General features: G+C 35.0%; 1 protein-coding gene across 1 annotated transcript in view; it reads right to left on the reverse strand.

Moving 5' to 3' along the window:
• Nucleotides 1-23,508, reverse strand: part of LOC150103022 (uncharacterized) — a 435,119-nt gene that overhangs the window by 354,181 nt on the left and 57,430 nt on the right. The gene's annotated exons all lie outside the window — the stretch shown is intronic.

Here is a 23,508-nt window from a genome sequence, read left to right on the forward strand (position 1 = left end):
AGCACCTCTTAACAATTTATGTCTCCATATTGCCCCTCCACCCATTTAGTAGGTCTGCAATTTATATTCACTCACCTTGTCTTCACAGTCAGTATTCCACAATTCCAATACTGCTTTTATTATCCATCTCTGAACTTTTTCCAGAGCTTGCTTCTCATGTAAAAACTCAGGTGATCAAACTGGTGCACAGTAGTTCAGATTTAGTCTAATCAAAGCCTTGTACAGCAGAATGACTACATCCTTATCTCTACTTCTTAGTATACTGGCATTTCTTTATGCTATTTTTATCACTTTTACAGTATATTATTATTATTACGTTATACCTCCAGGGAGTCCAAAGACTCATTGAGGGAGGGCACCTACTATACAACTCTGTCTCCACCACTCAAATCCACCAATATATCCTTTGAACTTCAATCCTCTGCCCACCAATTATCCCAAGATCCCTTGCTTCCTCTACCTCCTGTAATATAATACCTCCAATATGATACACAACTTTACAATTTTGAGATCTAAAGTGCAAAACCTTACATTCACTGGTGTTAAAATGACGTCCTCACTTATATGCTCACATAGGCACTTTATTTAAATCGCTCTGAAGCATAAATATATCATCATTCCTAATAATTTCTCCCAACTTAGCATCATCTACAAACAGCTGAATATTCATTTCCAAACCACTTGCAATATTATTAACAAACAAATTAAACAGCAGTGGTCCTAGAATAGAAGCCTGTGGGACTCCACTGGTGACTCTCCTCCTAAAAGACATGGCTCCTCTATCCACCACTGTTTGATATCTATTAAAAAGCCAGTTTCTTATCCAATCCCATTTGCCATAACTTATCCTAATCCTGTGGCTTCCTCTCTTTGAGGGGGTTGCAGCTGATTACTAGGGAGATAGCGATGCAAGATGGTTTCCTGTTGCCTTCCTTGCAGTAAGTAGACTGTAACCTGTGTGTTCACGGGGCCGGTTTGCCTGCTTGCGGGATGAAAAACCCCAGATAAACAGGCGGAAAAACCCTGCTGTCCACACCCAAGACCGGCTAACTTGGCTATGGCTGAGGAAGATCCTTAAGCTCCACACGTAGTCGACGGGAATCGAACCTAGGACACTCCTTCCCCAGGCATATGGTTGCGAAAGCGCAAAGCCACTAGGCTAACCACGTGGACCGATAACTTATACATCAGTTTATTACGTGGTTGCCTGCCAAATGCCTTTACAAAATTCAGAGGTATCAGCATATATGAATCACCTCTATCCAGAAATGTAGTGACCTTATTATAAAATGTAAGTAAATTGCTAAAACAAGCCCTTCATTTAACAAACCCATGTTGATCTCTATACAAAATCTTTTCCTTATCTACCCAATCCTGTATTCCATTCCTAACCAGTGCCTCCAGAATCTTAACAACCACTCCATAAACGGAAGCAGGTCTGTAATTTGAAACATCTGTTTTGCTTCAACCTTTAAGCAATGGAACAATCTTGCCCTCTTTCCACTCATTAGGAATTGTTGAGGACATGACTCTCATTAAACAATCTGGTCAACAGAAGTGTCAGTTGCTTAAAACAGTGTTTCACAGCACGTCATGAAATCCCATAGAGTCCAATGGTTTTATTTGCATCAAGATGACTAAAACAATTATAGACATTCACACTCCTCAACTTCCTGCTTCTTAGAATAGTATCATTACCACCAGTATGAAAAACCTTAGCAAAATGATTACTGAACAGCTCCACAATCTTTGGTCACTCTTGTGCCCTCTCGATCTAGTACAGTTATCTTCCCATAATCATTCTTTCTCTTGCTAGCTGCAGAGCAGAAAAATTATGAGGGGGAGACTATTCACTAGTCTCCCCCTCATAATTTAATTTTGCCCTTCTTATTATGCTTGTCACTCTTCTTGCCTGCACTTTATAGATTTCATGTAACCATTCACTTCTTCCAAGTTTATATTTTCTCCATAGTCTTCTCTTCTCCAATTATTATTATTATTATGTGACACCTCCAGGGAGTCCAAAGACTCATCGAGGGAGGGCACCTATTCTACAACTTTCTGTCTTCACCACTCATCTACTACAACTCACCAACTATTTCTCTTGTCCAATTCCTGCTCAATTTCCCTATTCCTCCATTTAACCCCTATTTTGTTAATCCTTTCTGATTTAGACACACAGTCTGTTATTGCCATCATTAAATACTTCTTAACTATGGCCTACCCCATGTTAATCTCTTTTGCTTCAAGTTGTTTTCTGGGTTTTCCATAACCTCCTATGCTATCTTCTTATTTTGGTTATTTCTGCATATCTTCGCCCCCCCCCCCTCCCCCCGCTGGCGCCAACTAGTGGTAACGTTATTAGTTTAAACTAAAAAACTAATAATTATCATATTTTGCATTAAAATACATCTTTAAGTTAAACTACTGTACAAATTATTGATTTATTAAATACTGTTTATAAAATTTAAAATATAAATATTATTTATAAAAGAGTCCCGCTCTGGTGTTAGATAAAAATGGTCATATTATGTATAGATGTATGTGTTTTCATTATCTTCAGCCTCCCCCCGCACACACACACTATGTCTCCCAAAGTGGCAAATAAAATATAGAATATGATACCTGATAATTAATCAGGTTTTGACATATATGATTTAACATAATTCTATGATTAGCATGAATATTTACAAAGCCCAAGTGTTGTAATTGGTAAAATAGTTCACTTAAAAATGCTCCTGGAGTCAAGACTACCTTCCACTTCCTTTCCCCTCTTGTACTGTGGTTAAACCTGGCATTATCTAGTTTTCGTTGTTCGAAATTCATTGCATTTTTCCGCAGCTCATATATAATTGAATCTTTAAATATGTATGTGTCTATTTAAGGACCGACGTTAATGCTGGACATTTGCTGTCGACACCAATTTAAAATTACGATGCCGATTTACAAAACTTCAATTTAAAAAAATAATTAATAATAATAACTGGGCGGTAGATGGTGTTGATGGAGACGATTCGTAATAGAGGTTCGGTGTAGTGGTTGAGACAGTTGTAGATGTCCTCCCGCGGTGAGTCCTCGGACTCCTTGGAGTTGTCAGGAATAATAATAATAATAATTTGCATATTATTAGCATGGAGTCGCCTCCATGGATTCCCTAGTATAAGTGAGTTTTTTTTTTCTTGACGAAAAAATAGTCGTATTATCATATTGTGATGCTTTCTTAGAAATATATAATATTTTTTTTTTACATATATAATTTATAAAAGACGCCGCTAAACTACTAGCTACTTTAATTTAAAAGAAGATGGAAGTTTTTCCGAAAGAAAAAAAAGGGGTAAAAAATCTTCATTCTCACAAAACACTTCCCAAGGTAAGCAAATATCTGTTTTAAGTGTTGTAATGGAGAATATAGTCTAAAGATTAAATGAAGTAAAAAATTGGGACAGAAACAGGTTGGACATCACACTGTTGGAGACTTTTCCAGAAAATCGGGGACGAATGGTCACTATACTAGACTCATCGGTAGGCCGACTAACATATCACCAAATCGTGATGCATGCGTTTGTGGACATAGATAAAATGTGCATAATTATATCATTTTGCATTTTGTCAAGAATTTAGTTTTAATGGAACTATATATATTGGATATGGAAGGAGTGGTTCTGCTTTAGAGAAATAAGTATACATTGAAAAGCACGTTCCACTCGTACCTGAAGCAGTACGAATGCAACTGTTAGTGACCATTCCGTACCGACGGGGGTGTGTACTTGCTGCTGCCATGCGGAATGACAGACACTCCCACAACCAACACTGAACACCGCCCACTCAAGGCCAACACAATCGATCAACATTACTTTGCCAACAAAAATTACTTTTACTAGTGCTCTGCAATTCTTATTTGTACCCATTGTAGTTGTTCGTTTTTCGTGTATCCAGGTATTTTATTTTCTAAGATTTGTTAATACAGTTTATTGTATAACGTAAGAAACAAAAGTACCACATTTCTTGAAAAAGGATAAAAAAATAATAATAATAAATAAATAAAATAAGAAGTACATAGGCAAAGTGGATAAGATCTTATTAGCCATCAAAATCAGCATGAATAATTCTAGCAGGAAGTCTCGTAGGTATGTTGAACATCTTCCAAATGAAAAAAGGCTTGTGTGGTTTGACCTGGAGGTATGGCGGTTGAAAAAGTTGTGTTAAAAGAATATAAAATAACTATTTTATGTGCACGTGACATGCCTCTTTTGATATTTAAATAATATATTTGAATTTACAGTTGCTGCCCATGAATAAATTTTAAAATCAATAAATGTAACCATAACTCAGATTGAAATTTTCACATAAGTTGAAAATACAATAAATACTTGTCATAAACGTAGTCCAGCCACCAATGTACCCATCACACTCGGTCTTAATTCGTTGACATTGGCAATGAATTCTACTTTCTCATCATTATCTGTGCAAAAAATTAACTCGCTGCTTTCTTTGACACAGCTTCCTGGGATGGATTGCCTATGATATCATGCTGTGAAAGTAAAAATCTTGTTTCACAAATGTTGTTGACTCTATAGCAAATCAACTCTCTCAGTACAACAAATTCTGCCTATTACTGATAATCCTGTCATTTGTAAACAAACAGTAACTCATTGTTAGGTACATTTTGCAAAACATGTTGTGAAAAATGTTTAAGTATTTCATCCAATATGGGTAAACACCTCAAACTCATTTTGTCTGTCTGTCCTGTTGTTTGTAGTATTCAGAACAAAATGAAATACCTCCAGCCAGATAATTTTACTGTGATTCAGTAACCATACAAAAATTTCTTGAGCCATCTCAGTTTTTTAGTCAGCCCATATGCAGACACAAAGGTCAAACCTTTCAAAATTGTATATGACAATAACTCTTGCTCTGCTAAAGTATAATTAAAAATTGTTTTTTAGGATGTATGTCAGAACATGTTCATGTGCTTCCGTGTTGGTTTTATCCAAATTGTTTTTATTAGTAAAGTTTGACAAAATGACCCAACTACATGAAATTTTGTTTTTTAGGACTTAATAAATTTAAAACTTATCAGGTTATTTCATTATTATTATATATGCACATCGATGGAGTCCATAGACTTATTTCAGGAGATTCATTTCAAAAATATTATTAGTTAGCAATACTTAGCAAAATAATTGTCATATTTTGCCATGAAATCATTCATTGACAAAGCACACATAATTATTCCATTCAATCATCACTCTTAAAGCAAAAAATTAGTCCTCACTTCCTTGCTAACCACACTCTTACTTGATTTCCATGAATGACCAGTAATTTTCCTCACATTATTCATGTACTGAAATGATTCCTCCATATCAATCCTCTAAACCTTCCTAAGCAACTTATATCTCTATTATATCCTTTCTTCTTTATCTACTGATCAGCCAGCTTCTGTAACTCACAAATCTTTAATCTCACAGGAGCATCACGCAGACCTGCCACCATCATGGTCACTCGCCACTTAAAGAAACCCAGGTGACCTGATCATTGTTCCTGTGCGCAGTGATCCAGATGAATACTTATCAAATCCTTATAAAGAGGAATAATAACCTTCTTATCTATGCATGTCAGAGTATTCTTCAATAACCAGGTAATCCTATGAGCTATTTTAGCTACTTTTGCAATACCCCTCTGAACTAAAGCTCCCTCTCTACCAACACCCCCAAAGCCCTGGATTACAGTTCCATTAATATGGTGCACAGCTGGTAATCTTTTCACTCCAGAATGCATAACCTTAAACGTTGCGTATTAAATTGACATCCATTCATCTTTGTCCATACTGTTTAAATCGTCCTGTAAAATATCAACATCATCTTTATTGATTATTGCTCTAATTTTGCATCATCTGCAAACAACTGAATATTTCCTTTCAGTTCATTTCCCGTATCATTAATGAACATATTCAATAGTAGTGGCCCAAGGACAGAGCCCTGTGGCACACCACTAGTCACATGCCTTCTACAGGACTGAGATATGACCTACCCTTCACAAAGCCATGCTACCACCCCCATACAATGGCCTATTCCTATCCACCCATCTTGAATTTTTCTTTAACCAACTTCTCCAATACTTTGACCACCACTCCTGAAATGCTAATGGGTCGATAATTTGATACTTTGGTCTTGGAACCTCCTTTATGCAATGGGATGATTTTCATCTCCTTCCATTCCTTTGGGACTCTACCTGAGCTGAGACCCAAGATTAAACAATCTTGTCAAAGGGAAGGGACTACCAATTCCTTAGCACACTTATAATACATGAGCTGATATCCCGTCGAAACCCATAGCTGTATTCACATCCAGATTCTGTAATATCCTATATACCTCAACTTTCTCTATCGTTACATTCACATTAATCCCTGTCACATGTTGTGAATGAAGTGTCACATCTTCCTCCAGTTGGTGAAAGTGACCATGAAGGTCACTTGGGCAGTGGCCAGTCATACCAGGAGTTTTGTGAAACCTAGTTATATGTGGAACTATAAGGTTGGTGGTTATGACAAACTCAGGAGGTGGCTTGCAGTGATATCATGGAATGAGGAATTGCATGGGAGGGAAATCAGTGCTACTTGGTCTCTACTCAGGACGTATCTGGCAGAGGCTGACTGAGTGTAATCCAAAGGTCAGGAGATTAAATAAGGCAGGTGTAAAATGGATGACTGAGGAGGCTAAGCATGCAATCTGAAAGAAAGAGATTGTGGAGGTGGCACAAAATGAGTGGAGATAATCAGTTTCATGAGTACAAAGAGCAAGCAAGGAAGGTGACTCACTCAGAACTTGAGAGGACTGGGAATGGAGGAGGAACCAATAATGAGTGAGAAGGAGGTATATGAGGAATTGAGTAAACAATGTCAACAAGGCCATGGGACTCAAGGGTATATCACTGCTTTTCTTGAGGGAATGTTCCAAAGAGATAACAGCTTTAACTTACATTTTTAACGAGTCTTAGATTAGTGCAAGTTCTAAAGGAGTGAAAAGATAGCAATATTGTTCCCCTTCATAAAAGGGTAATAAGACTAAGACTTCAAATTATAGGCCAGTCATCTTGTGTGGAGTTCTGATCAAGGTGCTGAAGAAGCTATTCAGGATGAGTATTCAGAATTGGGTTGACAGCAGCAGAATTCTCTTTAATGGACAGCATGAGTTTGCTAAAAGAAGATCATGTTTTAGGAATCTGCATACTTATTATAACAAGGTGGAAAATACATAAGAGAGGGAAGGGTGTGATGCATATACAGTAGTATATACTTTGCAAAGACTTTTGGTAATTTCCACATGACAAAAGCTAGTAGATAAATTTTAACAGATAGGGTTTGGATAGGTAAGAAAGTGACCAGCATGGCAAGAAAGGCAAAATCAGATTATGGGAAGAATCTAGCCAAGCAGCCCAAAGGAAATCCCAACGAGCTCTTTCATTATGTGGCAAGTATGAGGAAGAATGACTATGGAATAGTAACCTTAATGAGTGATTATGATTACAAGGTGACAGAAGCAGATAAAATAGTCAGGTTAACTGAGTGACCACTTTGTAAGAGTATATCATCCTAGTGAAGGTACTGCTTTAACATATGTGACAGATACTAATGTGGGAACAGAGGTGGATGAATTGAAGGCTCTTAGGATATTGCAGAATCTCAATGTAACTACAGCTGTAGAATTAGATGGGATATCAACTCTGGTTTTGCAAGAATGTGCACGGGAACTGATAATGCCTCTCACTTGGCTCTTTAAGTCTCAACTCTGGTAGAGTTCTAAGGGAGTGGAAAGAGGGCAAAATAAATCCCTTGCATAATAGACTAATCCAGTGGTCGCCAAAGTGGTCGATATCGACCCCCGGGGGTCGATATAACATTGTTAGGGGTCGATAGAAAAATATAAGACATCATTGTACAGGTAATATTTAATTTGGTTAACTTGGATTACCTCCATCCTGAATGACAACACAATTAAGAGTGAATCATGGGAACAGTGACGTGAATAGGACCTGTAAGATGGAGCAAGGTCATGAAAATAGTTAGAGGCCAATCAAGTAGGCCAAAACGACGTATTTACCAATAAACGGATGTTGGTGGTTCCTGCCCGGCTAGCGCGATGGGAGCGAGATTGTAACACATGCGTGGTTCTTATTTACTTACATGTATTCAATCCCAGTCTCATTTTTGCGCATCGACATACAAGTGAGCATTAATGTTCTAAAATTCATCAACATACATATTATAATTCAATCGTTATTCATTCACGAACTAAACTCCTCTATGTTGAAGAGTTGAGCAGGACGGGTAGTAATACCAGTAGTTTATTAATATCACTAGTAATACCAGTGATATTACTAGTGATAGTAATAGTAATATAATAATATATACTATATTATACATACAATAAACACTGTAACTATAAAATAAACAATCTAAAAACTCTCATAAGCGTCTTTTTTTGCTTGTCCTATTATAATTACATAATGGTAAAATAGAGGGGGTCGATAAAACGTCAAACTCTTGAAGGGGTCGACGGTCAAAGAAGATTGGCGACCCCTGGACCAATCAGTATCTCAGGTGTGGTGATAAAAGTAATAGAAAAATTGGTCAAAAAGAGAATTCAAAGATTGGGTAGATAAAAATATGATACTGTATGTGGGTCAACTCAGCAAATTACAACAAATGGGGATGGACATGACAATCATTAAGTGGATAAGAGGGTGGCTGCTGGACAGATATCAAAAAGTAGTATTATGGAGGTGCAGAATTGCTGCGAAAATAGGTGATTTACAAATGACTAGTGGTGTGTCGTAAGGTTGGAACCATTGCTGTTTAATTTGTACATAAATGATATAGAAAATAACCTGAAAGGAAATATTTAATTATTTGCTGATGATGCAAAATTAGGTAGAGTAATAGTTAATCAAGGCGATGTGGAGCACTTGCAGGATGATTTAAATAGGCTGTCAGTATGGGCAAAAGATAATGGGTGTAAGTTTAATGTGGAGAAATGTAAAGTTACACATTTTTGGGATAAATTGATTACAAGCCATGTATCAAATTGATGGCACTGTACTTCAGGAAATAGATGAAGCTAGAGATTTAGGGGTGATGATAGACTGAGAGTTCAAGTTTAGATGATGTATTGCTAAGGTAGCCCACAAGATTACTTGGTTATTATAGAACACATTAACAAACAGAGATGAGGAAGTTACTCCTTTTATATTTATAAGGCTTTGATACACCCACATCTGGATTGCTGTGCTCAAGTCTAGTCCCCTACGTTTCTTGGAGATGAGGAAGCAATGGTGATGATTCAGAGCAGAGTGACTAAGATGGTGAGTGGTCTGTGCCTTATGAGGATAGATTGTGTGTGTGTGTGTGTGTGTGTGTGTATTGCAGAAGTTGGTTGATAGAGAAACATTTGCTTAAAGGGTTTTATAGGATAGATACAGGGGAAATGTTTTATCACTTGGCTAGAGGGACCAAAACAAGGGGATCATCCCTGAAAGTTGAATGATGGTGTGGTTAGGAGGGATGTGAGGACTAGATTTTTTGCTTGGAGAGGTGAATGAGTGAAATGGGTTGCCAGAGCCAGTTGCGAGTGTTTTGTCAGTTTATGGGTTCAAGGAGAAGTATGATAGATTGGGATAGACTTCCATGATGACTCTTCAGACCCCATGAAGGTGCCCATATAATAATAATAGTAACGAGCCTTTATAGTTCAATTGGTATATAATAATAATTATAATAATAGTAATCCTTTCTTTTAGTGTTACACGAGGATCAGCATTCATTTAAAAATTTTATGGAATTTACAACTGTGTTAAAAAAAAAATTAAAAAAAACTTTTTTATTATCCCGACATTTCGATCTTCATATCAAGATCATCTGGAGTATACATCAAGACAAGCTGAGTTACATTATTAACTGTAAGCTAGAAAAACAATGATTTGATCGCATGTTATTCTACTGGCATGATCTCTAGTGGAAAAAAAAAATTTATAAATTACATCAAGCTAAATTCTATTTATGATGACAGGATTAAACATTCTTTCTTACAGATGGTTTTCTTTCAGAAACAATGATGTCCTATTTTTAGTATTACAACTATTATTTAAGATATTGGATTTTCTACAGTCCTGTTTATGGTTTTCTTTCAGAGTGACAACTCTGAAAGAAAACTATCTGTAAGAAAGAATGTTTAATCCTGTCATCATAAATAGAATTTAGCTTGATGTAATTTATAATTTTTTTTTCCCACTGTGAGTCATGCCAGTAGAATGACACATGATCAAATCATTGTTTTTCTAGCTTACAGTTAATAATGTAACTCAGCTTATCTTGTATATTTATGTATGCTCCAGATGATGATCTTGATATGAAGATTGAAACGTTAGGATAATAAAAAAGTTTTTCTTAACACGGTTGTATATTCCATAAAATTTTTAAATGAATAATAATAGTAATGAGCCTTTGTAGTTCAATTGGTATAGACAAAGTCCTTTGGAATGATAGACTTATGTTGGTTCTTTATCTGGTCTCTTTCAACTAAAGGTGAGTAAGCCAGTTTCATACAGAGATAGAGGGTTTTTCACCTGGAAACTGAGGTGTTTTGTCCCTCAGAACAGGCAAACCGGCCATGTGAATACACATGGATCTACGGTCATACATACTTAATCCCTCATTAGGAGGGCTCAACCCAGGGATGGGAGAGGAAGGGGGATCCCATATGAAATAAATAAAAAAATAACTAGAATAATAGTAGATTAGTGCATGGGATTGGAGATTGGCTGTCTGATAGGTATCAGCATGTTGTGTATGGGGAGTGATATCCCAGAAGAGGAAAGTCACTAGTGGTGTGCCCTGTGGGGCTGTTTTGGGGCATTGTTGTTTATTGTGTATGTATATGATTAGATATGGCTTAAATGGTGATATACAATTGTTCACAGATAATACAAAGTTGGGTAAAGTTATGAGAAGTAGAATAGATGGTGTAGATTTGCAAGAGTCTAAATAAACTGTCTGAATGGACAAGCATGTGGAGATGCGAGTTTAGTGTGTCAAAGTGTAAAGTTTTAAAATATGGGAAGCAAAGATTGGATGCAGAGTATGGGATATTTTAGAAGAGGTGGAGATGAGAGATATGGGAATGATTTTGGATTGGGACTTGATTTATGAAGTTTTTCTTGGAATATCTGGAGACAGGGATAACAAGAGGCCATACCTGGAAGCTATATAAGGTAGGGATGAGGAGTAGATTTTTGCACGAAGAATGGTGGGTGATTGGAATGCATTCCTTGGGAGTATGGCAAGTGCAAAGACAGTGAATACATTTAAGTCCAAGTATGATCAGTAGTGCATGTGAGAGTGGGACCTCATGCAATGACTTGACTCCATAGAGATCTGTTGATGATGAGAATAATAATTAGGTCCAACATTATTTCAAAGCCGAATGTTTGTCGAAACTATGAAAGTTTCGTAAATTTGACCAGAGAGCTTACAAGAATATGATTTTTTGGCATCGAAGTTGCTTTTTTTTTTTTCATTGTTAAAAAAGTGGACAAATGGTAATTTTATCAAAATTTAATCCCTAAAATATGTTTCTTTTTGCTGCTGTGACATGATTTAAGAAATATACTTGCTATCCTATCTTATACGTGGTAGAAAAAAAGTACACAATATGCAGTAATTTTATCAGATGTGTGAACACATTATCTTTTTATGTAGACAAGTCTAGCACATACTACTTCAGTCCAAGAATAAATGTTTGTTCACTTGCAGAAAACAGAACTGCCACCACAGTGACGTTATACTATCACTCCAATAATTCCTTTAGAGAAGCTTACATGTTGGTTACTCATAACTATTAATTATTCAGGAAATAACAATGTATACTAAACTATTAATTATAAAAGACTTTAATTAATAATTTCCTATATTTTCAGCAACGTTACATTGCCAACATCAGGAATCACAAAAAAAAAAAAATAAAAATGTGCATGCAGGCACTGACACTGGACAAATGAGGCTGAAGAAAGGCAACAGAAGTCAAGTCTGGAGTCCTAAATGGTGTCCCTTAGTGGGCTAAATTGGGTAGTCTTGGCTGTTGGGCTGATGATCTTAGAATGTATGCTTCATAAATTTGGGATAGTCTGATGCACCCTAATTTGTTGAGGTTTAGAAAGTTTTTCAGGGCCGAGGCAGATTCAAGGAATAGTCTTTCGTATTTATATTTGCTGTTGTGTAATAGAGTGGCCTTCTTCCAGTGTATCCTGTGGTGGGTGTCCAAAGCATGGTCAGCAATTTCTGAGTGGCTGAATTGGTGGACCAGATGTAGTCCTTGTGTTCAAATATTCTGATATTGGCTATCCTGCCTGTTTGGCTGTAGTAAGACAGTTTGCAACTGCAAGGGACCTGGTATACTCTTGGTAGGTCTAGGATATGTGGCTGGTGTTTGGCAGAGTGGATAAGAGATGCCAATTTCTGATGTGGTCTGTAAATGGTGTAAGGTCATATTTCCTTAGGATTTTTGTCAGTTTTTCGGATGTACCCCTGATGTATAGAATGGTGATAGATTTTGAATAATCTCTACTCTGAAGGAATTGCAGTTAGAGAGTTAATATTTTGTGGAAAAAATTTTAATGGAAAATCCATAAACAAAATATGCCATTATGTCCCATTGTGGATGCACTGATTCATCCATGCACAAATTAGCCAAAAACATTTAGCTAAAGTGCTCACACTTTAAGAGCTTATAAAATTTTGTTTATATTTTAATCAGATTGACTTAGCTAGGATAAAAATAACTAGTACTCACCACTTAAATGTAATTTATTTCCATAGGATATAAAGAGCTTGTTATCAGTTTTAATAGCAATTCTGTGATAAGTCAATTTAATGATTACCTTCTTTACACAACAGATATAATCATTAATTTGTGATGAAATAACTTTTGATAAAACTGCAACAACTTCAAAGCTATCTGAAGCAGAATATTGGCAGACAGCAACATTTTCTCATTGACTGGGACATAGGATTCCTGTGTTATCAATTTTCTCTGCTTTTTTAAATCTTTAAGTAGCTTGCCTTCAGTGGATATAAAAAATCATTTTGTGTGCAGCCATTTAATCCCCTAGCACTATCACATTAGCTCATGTGACATGGCAAAAAATTTCCACACTGCGAATAAACCAAAATCATCTTTGTGGTTAGCTAGGTTATCAGTTTGTTTGTTTTTAAGCCTTGATTTATTTTTTACTCACTCATTTGCTATTGTCATATGACACACCACTTGTAATCTCAAAAAAAAAATGGACTTGATAGGGGGATGTACTTATAAAAAAAAATGCAACAAAAAACTTGGTTTGCTTCATTTTCAACCTGAAGGGATGAAAATAAACTTTTTTTCTTTCTTTTTTTTTTACCTGAAGGGACCAATTTTGATTTAGAGGCACCCAGTTCTTTCGGGAAAGTATGTCTCAATACAATTTTTCGTGGAAAGGCTTAGACGTTGGTTATGCATTTTTACTAAATAATTTAAGGAAATTACAACATAAACTAGGATATACATTAAAATAAATTTTAATTTTAAATATACATTAAAATTTATTTTAATGTATATCCTAGTTTACATTGTAATTTCCTTAAATTATTTAGTAAAAAACAATACAATTTCACTTTTATTTGGTCTTCCATGTAACTTTATGATCATTATTATATGGTTATCTCCATGGAGTCACAAGACTCATTTCAGAAAACTCATGCTAAACTCTGCGCATACTGTACCTTTCATACCTCTCCTTAAACTCATTCTGGCAATCCATTCCACTCATTCATCCATCTCCAAGCAAAAAATCTAGTCTTCCATGCTCTTGCTAACTACACTGTTATGCAACTTCCCAAGACAACTCCGTAGTTCTCTTTCTATTTATTAGATATTGAAAATTTTATTTTGTGTCAGTCTTATACAACCTCTTCAGTAACTTAATTTCTATCATGTCCTCTCTTTTCCACCTATCAACCATACTTAGCAATGCATACATCTTCAATCTGTCTTCATTGTGAGCATTCCACTGACCTGTCACCAGCTTGGTCACTCATCTCTGGATCCTTTCCACTACCTGCTGATCCCCAAGAAACCCAGGTGACCTAATCTGTACATAGTAGTCAACGTGCAGTTGAATTCATAGCCCTATAAAGATAACCTTCATATCCTTACTTGTTGGTGTGTTTTTCAACATCCAAGTTTTCTTTTGAGCTATTTTACCAACTTTTGCAATATGCCCTCTTGAACTTCAACTCTGTCCATACTGTCAAGTCCCTAACCTCAACAATTTCTTGCAATCCAGTATTATCACTGTGATCCATAGCATGTACAGTAATTTTTTTTTTTTTTTTTTGTCAAGGTGGACATTCTTTTATTTTGCAACATTAAATTGACAACCATTAGCCTTTACCCACAATGCCAGTTTGTCATCCTACAGGGTATCTACATACCTTTTTATTATTGTCCTATTCAATTTTGCATCATCAGCAAATGGCTAAATATCTCCCGTAAATCATTCATTCCCTATATCATTAATATACAATAAAGAATAGTGGCCCTAGATCCTTGAGGTACACTCCATTAGTCACCCTCATTCTCCTAGATTTCACTCCCATATATTACTCTATGGTGTGTGTCTATTGGCTGCCCCTATCCATGCCACCATAGCTTCATATTATCCCCATTTGTTCCAACTTTTGTAATAGTTTTTCATGTGGCTTTGTTTTGAACTTTAATTTGGGCTTTTTTTTTTTTTTGCATAGAAGAAAAGTTTCAGTCAATGTGATTTTGGGAATATGTATTCCACTATCTATTATACATAGATAGTGGAATAAATGGAACAACAAAAAAAAAAAATCAGACTTTTGGATTAAACGTATCTACATAGATTAAAAAATGGGGGGGGGGGGCACTCAGAACATCTGGAACAGGTGGCTACCATCTTTAGAACAAAAATTTGTGTCTGAAATTGCAACTAAGAAATCATGAAGTACACACCTTGAGCATTAAAAATGCTAGTATAAAAATCAGAAATTGGACAATCTGGAAATAAGCACGATGAATTTTAAAACCTCCAAAATTGTAAGAATCTGTGGATCTGTTGTTTTAAGGATACTTGCGACATAAGACTGAATGATATAATCACGTAATCACAAGAAAGATATTTATTTAACCAAAATAAATATCAGACCGAAATATTTGGTTAAATAAATATCTTTCTTGTGATTACGTGATTATATCATTCAATCTGTGGATCTATCACATAAAAATAGTGACTACCAGGAAAAAAATCTAAAAGAAATATTTCTTTCCATCTAAGGGATAGGGTAACTAAATAACTCACTTTCATCAAAATACAAAATTATGCAGCTTCAATTTTGTTTGTAATATCATTTCACATGGGTTTCATGTAGCATTCACATTAAAAAGTAACATGTTTGGTCCTTGAAATGTTTTTTTTCCTGTATTATCCAGTCCTTAGCCCAGTCTTACTAAACCTGTAAGTGGATAGAAATATTATTGGAGGAGGGGGGGGGATTATCCTATTAATATCATTATTAACTTAGATGTTCTTTCTACTCATCTTTAACGGAAATTTTTCATTAAAGTGGTGCATAAGTAGATCAGAAAAGATGGTTGAATTCTAGTGCTCTCTCACTCAGTGACTCCATGGAGGTGTCAAATAATAATCTTACCAGCAAGATTTTGTATTCTACAAAATGTAAACCTTTTCTCATAAGAATAGGAAGTTATGCTGATTAGTAAGCTGACTGATAGGATGTCAATGCCACTTTTTTCAAATTTCAACAAATTAAAGATCTTAAGATGTAGCAATTTTTAACTTCATCCTTGACTGTTTTAAGCCCTTGCTTGCTTATTAACATATAAAAGTCTGCAGAAATCAGAACATGGTTATTAACTTTGTTATTTACTACTGACTTTTCCAGTCACAAATACTATTTTTAGTGATTGTCAAGTTACAAGAACATTGTAAATTGTTCTGCTAAACAAAATATGAAAAGACAAAAATCGCATTAATCACAAAGTCACCAATAAAATCAATTCCCACATTTTTCTACTCTAGCACATATGTAGTATTTTAAAAAATGTTATTGCTGGAAAGAATATGCATTATGCTTAATGTTAAAGACTGTGCTTAATGCATTTAAACTTTAATGTATAAATTTAATCTAAGTTTAATCTAGCAAAAAATTAAAACAGCTGATAATAATCAGTACTGCATTATACTACATTATAACATTTACATGTAAAACAGAAATAAGCTGGCTCAGTTATAAGTGAATAAATATTAATAAATTTACAGAAGATGAAGCTGACTTCTGTAATCTCAAATCAAAAATTTCTCACGGAGTGCAGTGTTCTTGAAGAATAGTGCATCGAGCAATATTCAACTTAACAACATTAAAATTTATGTAGCATATGTATACAGAAAAAAAAGAAAAATTGTGTTTGAAAGAATGGAGTAGACATTATGAAAAACAAGATGATTGATATCTCTGTCTTAATGTATTACTGTGAGGTCTTATGTATCTTGTTTACAGAGGAATTGTGGAGGAAATAGTTTTTTTTTTTTTTTTTTTTTTTCCCCAGGGAGTATTGTGAGAGAAGGAGGTAGAATATGAGATATTTAGTTGAAGCCTGTTTATAGATCTGGGAGTGTGATGAAGAGGGTTATCATTATGGGTGATTTTAATTATAGAAATACATCAGTTAATGCATCTGGGAGCAAGAGAAATAGGTTTTGAGGGACATGTACTCTAGATGTTATGTAATAGAAGAATCAAGAGTTTAAATTTGGTTATTGAATTAGAGAATGGTGTTATGAATCTGCTTCAGTTGGTGAAAAGATCCAAGTTTTCACGTTGGTGGTGGCGACATATGAGGATTTCTGTAAAAGGGTATTTTATTATTATATTGCACATTCATGGAGTCTCAGGATTCATTGCAGAAGCCATTCCATGTTAGTCCACCTCTCAAGTGTGTGTGTGGGGGGGGCATGTTCTCTAGTTGGTTTCCTATTTCACACAGGAAGACGAAAAAATTAATAAAATAAAAAAATTGGAGAAAAATCCTGCTACCTCCATAATAACCACAATCTTGCCTTCAATCAAAAAGTCCTTATCAATTATCTTCATATCCTAGTTGAAATCGCATAAAACTATAAGGTGGCTGATTATGAGCAGTTCAGGACACATCTTCAGGAATGCTCGCAGGAAGATAGTTGATGAAAACGGTAACTACTACAAGATCAGGTATTTAATGAGCCATTCATTGTCATTTCACTGACATCATAAGCTATTTAATGTATTTTCCATGCTTGATTAAATAGGGGAAAGGGGGGGGGGAGTTGAAAAAGTAAAAGTGATACAAGGAACTAACATTAACAGGGTTATAGGACTTGGTAATGTTATCACACAATTTTAGGGAATGTTTCAGGGAAATGAGACATCCTTGACATGTTTGTTAGAAAAATATTTTTTGCAACTGTCATTATACACGTTTAACAAGAATATGACTGAGATGTTCCTAAAAGAGCAGAGGGAAAGTAAAAACTGTTTCATTGTACAAAAGAAACACCAAGACAGATGCTTCGAATTTCACTGGAGTCTGTGAATTTGGCATGATGATTAATATGTTTGAATGGGACTAGGATTCAAATTGACAAGTAGAAATTCCTATGGGGTATTTGTTCAGGAAGTATATATGAAATTGATGCATATATATATATATATATATATATATATATATATATATAAATTAATTTTACAAAAGCCTCTGACAGACTCTACAAGATGTTGGTATTTAAATTGGGAAAGGAGTTGGATTAGAGATTTGATGTCTTACAGGTATGAAGTAGATTAAGCTGCTAGTGGTGTATATTACAGGGACCTGTTTTAAAGTCTTTATTATCTAACTCATATTAATGATGTCAGGTGAATCTAAATTAGGGATATGCAGTTGATTGTGGATTTATTTGAAGAGGAGAGCTATGAGAAGCAAAAGTAGTGTAGTTTAGACTGTGCTAGGGTGGACAAGTGGGCCAGCCAGTTTATGTGGCAGGGTGTAAGGTTTTGAAATATGGAAAGCAAGGATTGGATATAGTGCCTTCAAGTGGTGTAAATGTATTGAAGGCAGAAAAGTTAACACATCCGAAGTAACGATAGACAACAATCTGAATTTTGAAGTGAGCATCAACACTTGTGTTATAAAAGTATCACAGTGGTAAAGAGGACGCTGACATCCAGAAGTAATTATGTTATATTTAGATTGTATAAGGATTACCATGCACTAATTTAGTCACATGAATTATGAGGAGCTTAAGATTTTTGGAACTTTTGGGGGGGGCAGATAGTGAGAATCATTTCCATCCTATGGAAGTCTGATAATGATAACTATATACAGGGCACATTAACAAAAACTATCTCTTTAAAATGAATAGAAACATGACGTAACCAATTGCTGGACATGGAGGAGCAACTAGGAATACTGACTTACCTCTGACTTTGTAGTGCTCACAGCACTGATACCTCACAAGCAAAATTTTCACCATTAATTCTGATTTTCTTTTGTGGGCTATTTCCATAGGTTTTCATTTTACTATACTAGTATGTACTAAATTAGTTACAAATATTAGCACAAAATTCTTGCTGATTACTGACCAAGGATCATTATCCCATAATGAATAAAGGTATATAATACCTGAAAACATTTGTTTACTTTGTTGTAAACAGAAAAATAAGGAATGATATTATTACTTTGGAAAAAGAATTGTTAGAGGTAATATCATTACTCGATATATTCATTAAAAGTGGAACTGATGGCTCACTGTCTACTTTTATCTAATGCAACCTCAGCATGCCACTCTTCTCAGAAATATGGAATTACTAAATCTTTGGTATCTGGAACCCATAAAATTTGCTCCTTTGAAGAGTTTCATATATAAGAAATATAAACTATCAAACAAACTGAGCTTTTAAATGTTACAACCCAAGACATACCGAAAAAATCATTGACATTTTCTCTCGCATCCTTAAAGTGAAGAAGAAATCTAGCACTCCTATGCCTTATATAAAATTCATTTCAGAATGTGTAGCAGAAGATTCTTATGAAATTTTAACTTGCTGTCACCTTCAAATTAATGAACTAAATCCACCATCTGCTTCCTTCTCTTAAAGACAAATTATCTCCCTTATTGCTACCTGATGTTTACTATTTTCTGTGACATTATCGTCAAACAGGAAAATCAATTTAAAAAAAAAGTGTATATTAAAACATCAAAGCCATGTTCAACATGAAATTGATACTGAATCCATTGGGATAAGACTAAAATACTATACAAAATAGTACATAGTGCATACCTACTACATCAGTCAAACTTAAATCATAATGACTGCCTGTCTACTTCAGAGGTTTGGGAAAATGTTATCCATAACTGTGTGAATTTTTTAATGATTTCCAATAGTGTTTATCCTGGCAGTCATGACTGCATGTATCAAAAAAATTCCAGTTTTTTATTCAGATTTTTAGTTGTTCTTCAAATCCACAAAGAAAATGTTTCACAATACTTAAAATGAAATATCTTCATGTTTTGGTTAATACCATTGATTGTAAAGTGCATCAAATAACCAAAGTGAATGGAAGTGATTCTTTTTTCATGTTAGTTTATATTTACAACCACTTGATTATACATAGTCCGGTGTTCAAACAGCTTTTAAATTTAGCTTTTAAGAATTCAGTCCGTTCACTATTGTATTAACTTCAATGATTAGGCATTTTTGCTAGTATGATGTACTTATTTCAGTGTAGGGAAGAATGATGTTTATTAGGAAGTTTTTTTTCGTGGGGGGGAACTTGTCATGGAATTTGAACCCAATTTAGAATTTGGTTTTCTAATGAAAGATTTTTGTGAAAATTGCACTCGCTTGCTGTGGCGCACCCAGAGGGGGGAAGGGGCACGGGCACCCCCCCAAAGAAAAGGAAAAAACACTGGAAAAATTTTCAAAAATCTTTTCCTAATTAAAATTCATTTTTTTATTTATGTTGTGTGCTACTTATGAATTAGCGATCACTGCAGATGCTCAGTTATAGGTCGTATGCGATGCGCAGTGTGTATTCGCAAAACGTCAACCCAACTTGTCCCCCCCCCCCCAAGGTTAAATCCTGAGCGCTCGGCCCCCTCCAAGATTAAATTCTGAGTGCGCCACTGCTCGCTTGTATTTGGTTCATATTCACGTTTGCATAAGCAGTTTTTTGCTTTCAAAATCTAGATCCTTTAAAAACTGTGTATCAGATTTAGTTAACTCTCAAAAAAAAAAAAAAAAAAAAAAAAAAAGGCGGTACGAAGTTCTCGTTCTGAGTGGTAGTAGCATTTGGTACTGCCTTGTCGGAGACAAAGCAAGTATTGCTAATGTGGCGCCTGGCTCCCTGAATTTATCGTTGGACTTAAAATGAGGCGCCACTTTGTCCCACTGCTTCCTTTTAAAACCCAGAATCATGATGGAAATCTAAATATTGTCCGTGCGACAGCAGATAGGTTGTTTTACCGCAGCTTAACTTGCTAAGATGCTTGTGGGCTCGTAACTATGTTCGCCAGTATATGACTACTGGCTGTTGAGGATATGATGAGAGAACTGTGTAGCAGTGCATGCAACGTCCACTTCGGTGCTGACAGCCGTGGTGACAACTGCCGTCATAGTACGCGGAGAAAAAATTCCTAAGAACGAACTTTTCTCCCACTTGAAATAATCTTATTTCATAATTCAGAAACAATCAGGTTTGTTAAGCTACTATCAGATTGTGATGATTATTGAAACAGTTGAATACAATGCGTTTGCAATAACTAGAAAGATTGAACTTTTGTCTCATTTCATTGTGCTTATTGGAGTTATTATCAGAAGAAATAATAAAAAAAGTCTAATCGGTGCGTTTATCATATAAAAGGAATAGCCGTTGGGTTACATTTTCGTAAATTATGCAAAACCCACAATTTAAAAAAAAAGTAGTTTTGTCAAGTTTACGCTAGCAGTGGGGACCCCTGATTTAAATCTAGGATTATTAATGTTATTTGTGTGTGTGAAATTTCAAGTGACCGAACGTGTAAAGCTTTTTGTTGATTGTAATAAAGCTCCCAGCTGGGTTTTTAGCTTAAATTTCATCCTCTCGTCATTTGTCAGGAGAAAAAAAAAAAGGGGGGGTGAGCTAGAGAGGAAATTAATAAACAAAAGAAATATATATATATTCCATAAGTGATTGGATAATTTTATTTCTCCGTTTGCTTTTCGGTTTTCTAAGAGATTGAGCTCTGAGAATTCTGCTACTGATAACATCGAGTAGGCCCGTTTACCTACTCGCCTAACTTGTCCGAGTAAATAGCGTCACCGCTCTGTAACAGGCAGTGGGTTCGAATTCCACTGCCTATGGGCATGGATGTTTGTGAAAGTCTATTTAGAGTAGATAGGTTTTTCGATGAAATATCACCATCACCTTGCTTATTCGAGGCTCGAAGTGATTTTGAAAATACTGTTTTGGACGCTAGAACAGGAGAACATAGAATAGGATTGTCTAACCTTTTGGACATCTTCGGTACGATAGGTTTGCAACCTTTTGAGAGTATGATTCGTATATAAAAACAAGTTTAGTATCACTGTACAATAAAATTGAATTTATTTGCTCTTTTAAAGCAAAATGTGATTTATTTTTATTAACTCAGGTCGCTAAATTCGAATATTTTTCAGAATTTCTCTTGACGTCCTTTTTTAAGTTAAGCTGAATAACCTTATAAATATAAATTTTAATCTAAAAATTTATTACAGCGGTTTAAAATTGTTCTTATATTTGTCATTTGTAAGCATCTGAAGTTTCCCTGATTATAAGCCGGTACTAATAATCGTCAGACTGGACATTATCAAGAAAGTTCGAACAGAGTGACAAAGGTCTACCATGTTATATATCTAATTCATATACTTTGCTAAAATTAGTGTTCTTCATATTATCCGTGTTTGACCATTAAAAATGCCTTCTTCCCGAAGACCCTTTTCTATACCCGAAAATGGTATAGAAAAGAATATATGCTTATATAAGTGGCATGGAGCTGTGCTCTCCTTGATCCAACAGGAAGACAGCTCCATCCTATTTAAATATGCATCGCTGTTCTTTTCTGTTTAAATTTTTGGATTAACACGTTTTTCAGTAATATGCATTATGCCATTTATTTTAACGAAACTTATGTCCTTGGGAATTTAGTCCTCTAATAAACGAATGCTTAATTCTTCTTATTGATCGAACATAATTTTTTTGTTGTTCATCAAGCCCAGTTTAAAATGGTAAAAGCATGGCGAGAAAGTTGCATTATAATTACCCATTTATAATATATATAATTATTATATAAACAGCGAAGAAAACGGTGATAAAAAAACAGTAAGCATACCGGTATATAAAAAAAAAAAATCAGAATTCATAAAACAACAGAACTTGTGTTGTGTCATGTATTTAACAACATACGCATAACATGCCAGCTAGCTTGAAGTCAAGGCTAGGTATGACAGTAAAGGTCATCGAATTTAATGGATGAAAACTACTTGTCTGAAACTATTGCCACTTCAAGGTGACTGTTTGGTTTTATTCTCCGCACGCTGCTTTGCCTTCATGATTGGTTATTCGGCATCTACGAAAGGATAACTCCAAAGTATCATTAGTCGAAAATGGGTTTAATAACTTATATTGGGACTCGGTAATTTTAAAATATCTGATAAAAATATGATATAATTGAAAAATAAAAATGCTCCAAAACAGAACCGAATACGCTTAATATGTTAAGCGTATTCGGTTAAAATGTTAATATATTTAATTCAAGCTTAGTGCCATTTGCCATTGCCGTATTTTATTTCCATGCCACAAGTTGGCAAGGCTCTATGCTATATTTAAAACAAAAAATGCTACTGAAGGAATACACCGCTTGTCACACACGTGTCACTATTTACCAATACGCCGACGTGCTGCTAGTCTTTACTGCAGCAACAACATGCTGACAGAACGTAAAATAGTTTCTGAATTAAAACACCTTCAGCTCTACTGGACAAGTTTTTTTCGCATCATTTACGTATTACTTTGGTATTTTTGAAGAGAATACCTACATCTCAGTTATGGATGTTCAGTTCCTATTTCTCATTCAGGCAACAGTATCAAGTTGTTTTCAAAGGAAATTTAAGTTTGTGTTTATTGCAAGGTTTGTATCCAAAATCTCAATTGCGTTTACCGAATTATAAGGATGAGATGTTTTCTTTTCCAATGATATATATATATTAGAAAGAACTGTTTATTATAACGTTTATGCAGTAAACTCTCCCATTCGTTGAAGCCGAGTAAATAAATTAATATTTAATTTGCAGTATATATTCGACAAAAATATTTTTCATAT

The sequence above is a fragment of the Typopeltis vanoorti genome, chromosome 9, assembly GCF_054136105.1.
Source record: "Typopeltis vanoorti isolate ZY-2024b chromosome 9, IOZ_Tvanoo_1.0, whole genome shotgun sequence".
NCBI classification, from domain to species: Eukaryota; Metazoa; Arthropoda; class Arachnida; order Uropygi; family Thelyphonidae; genus Typopeltis; species Typopeltis vanoorti.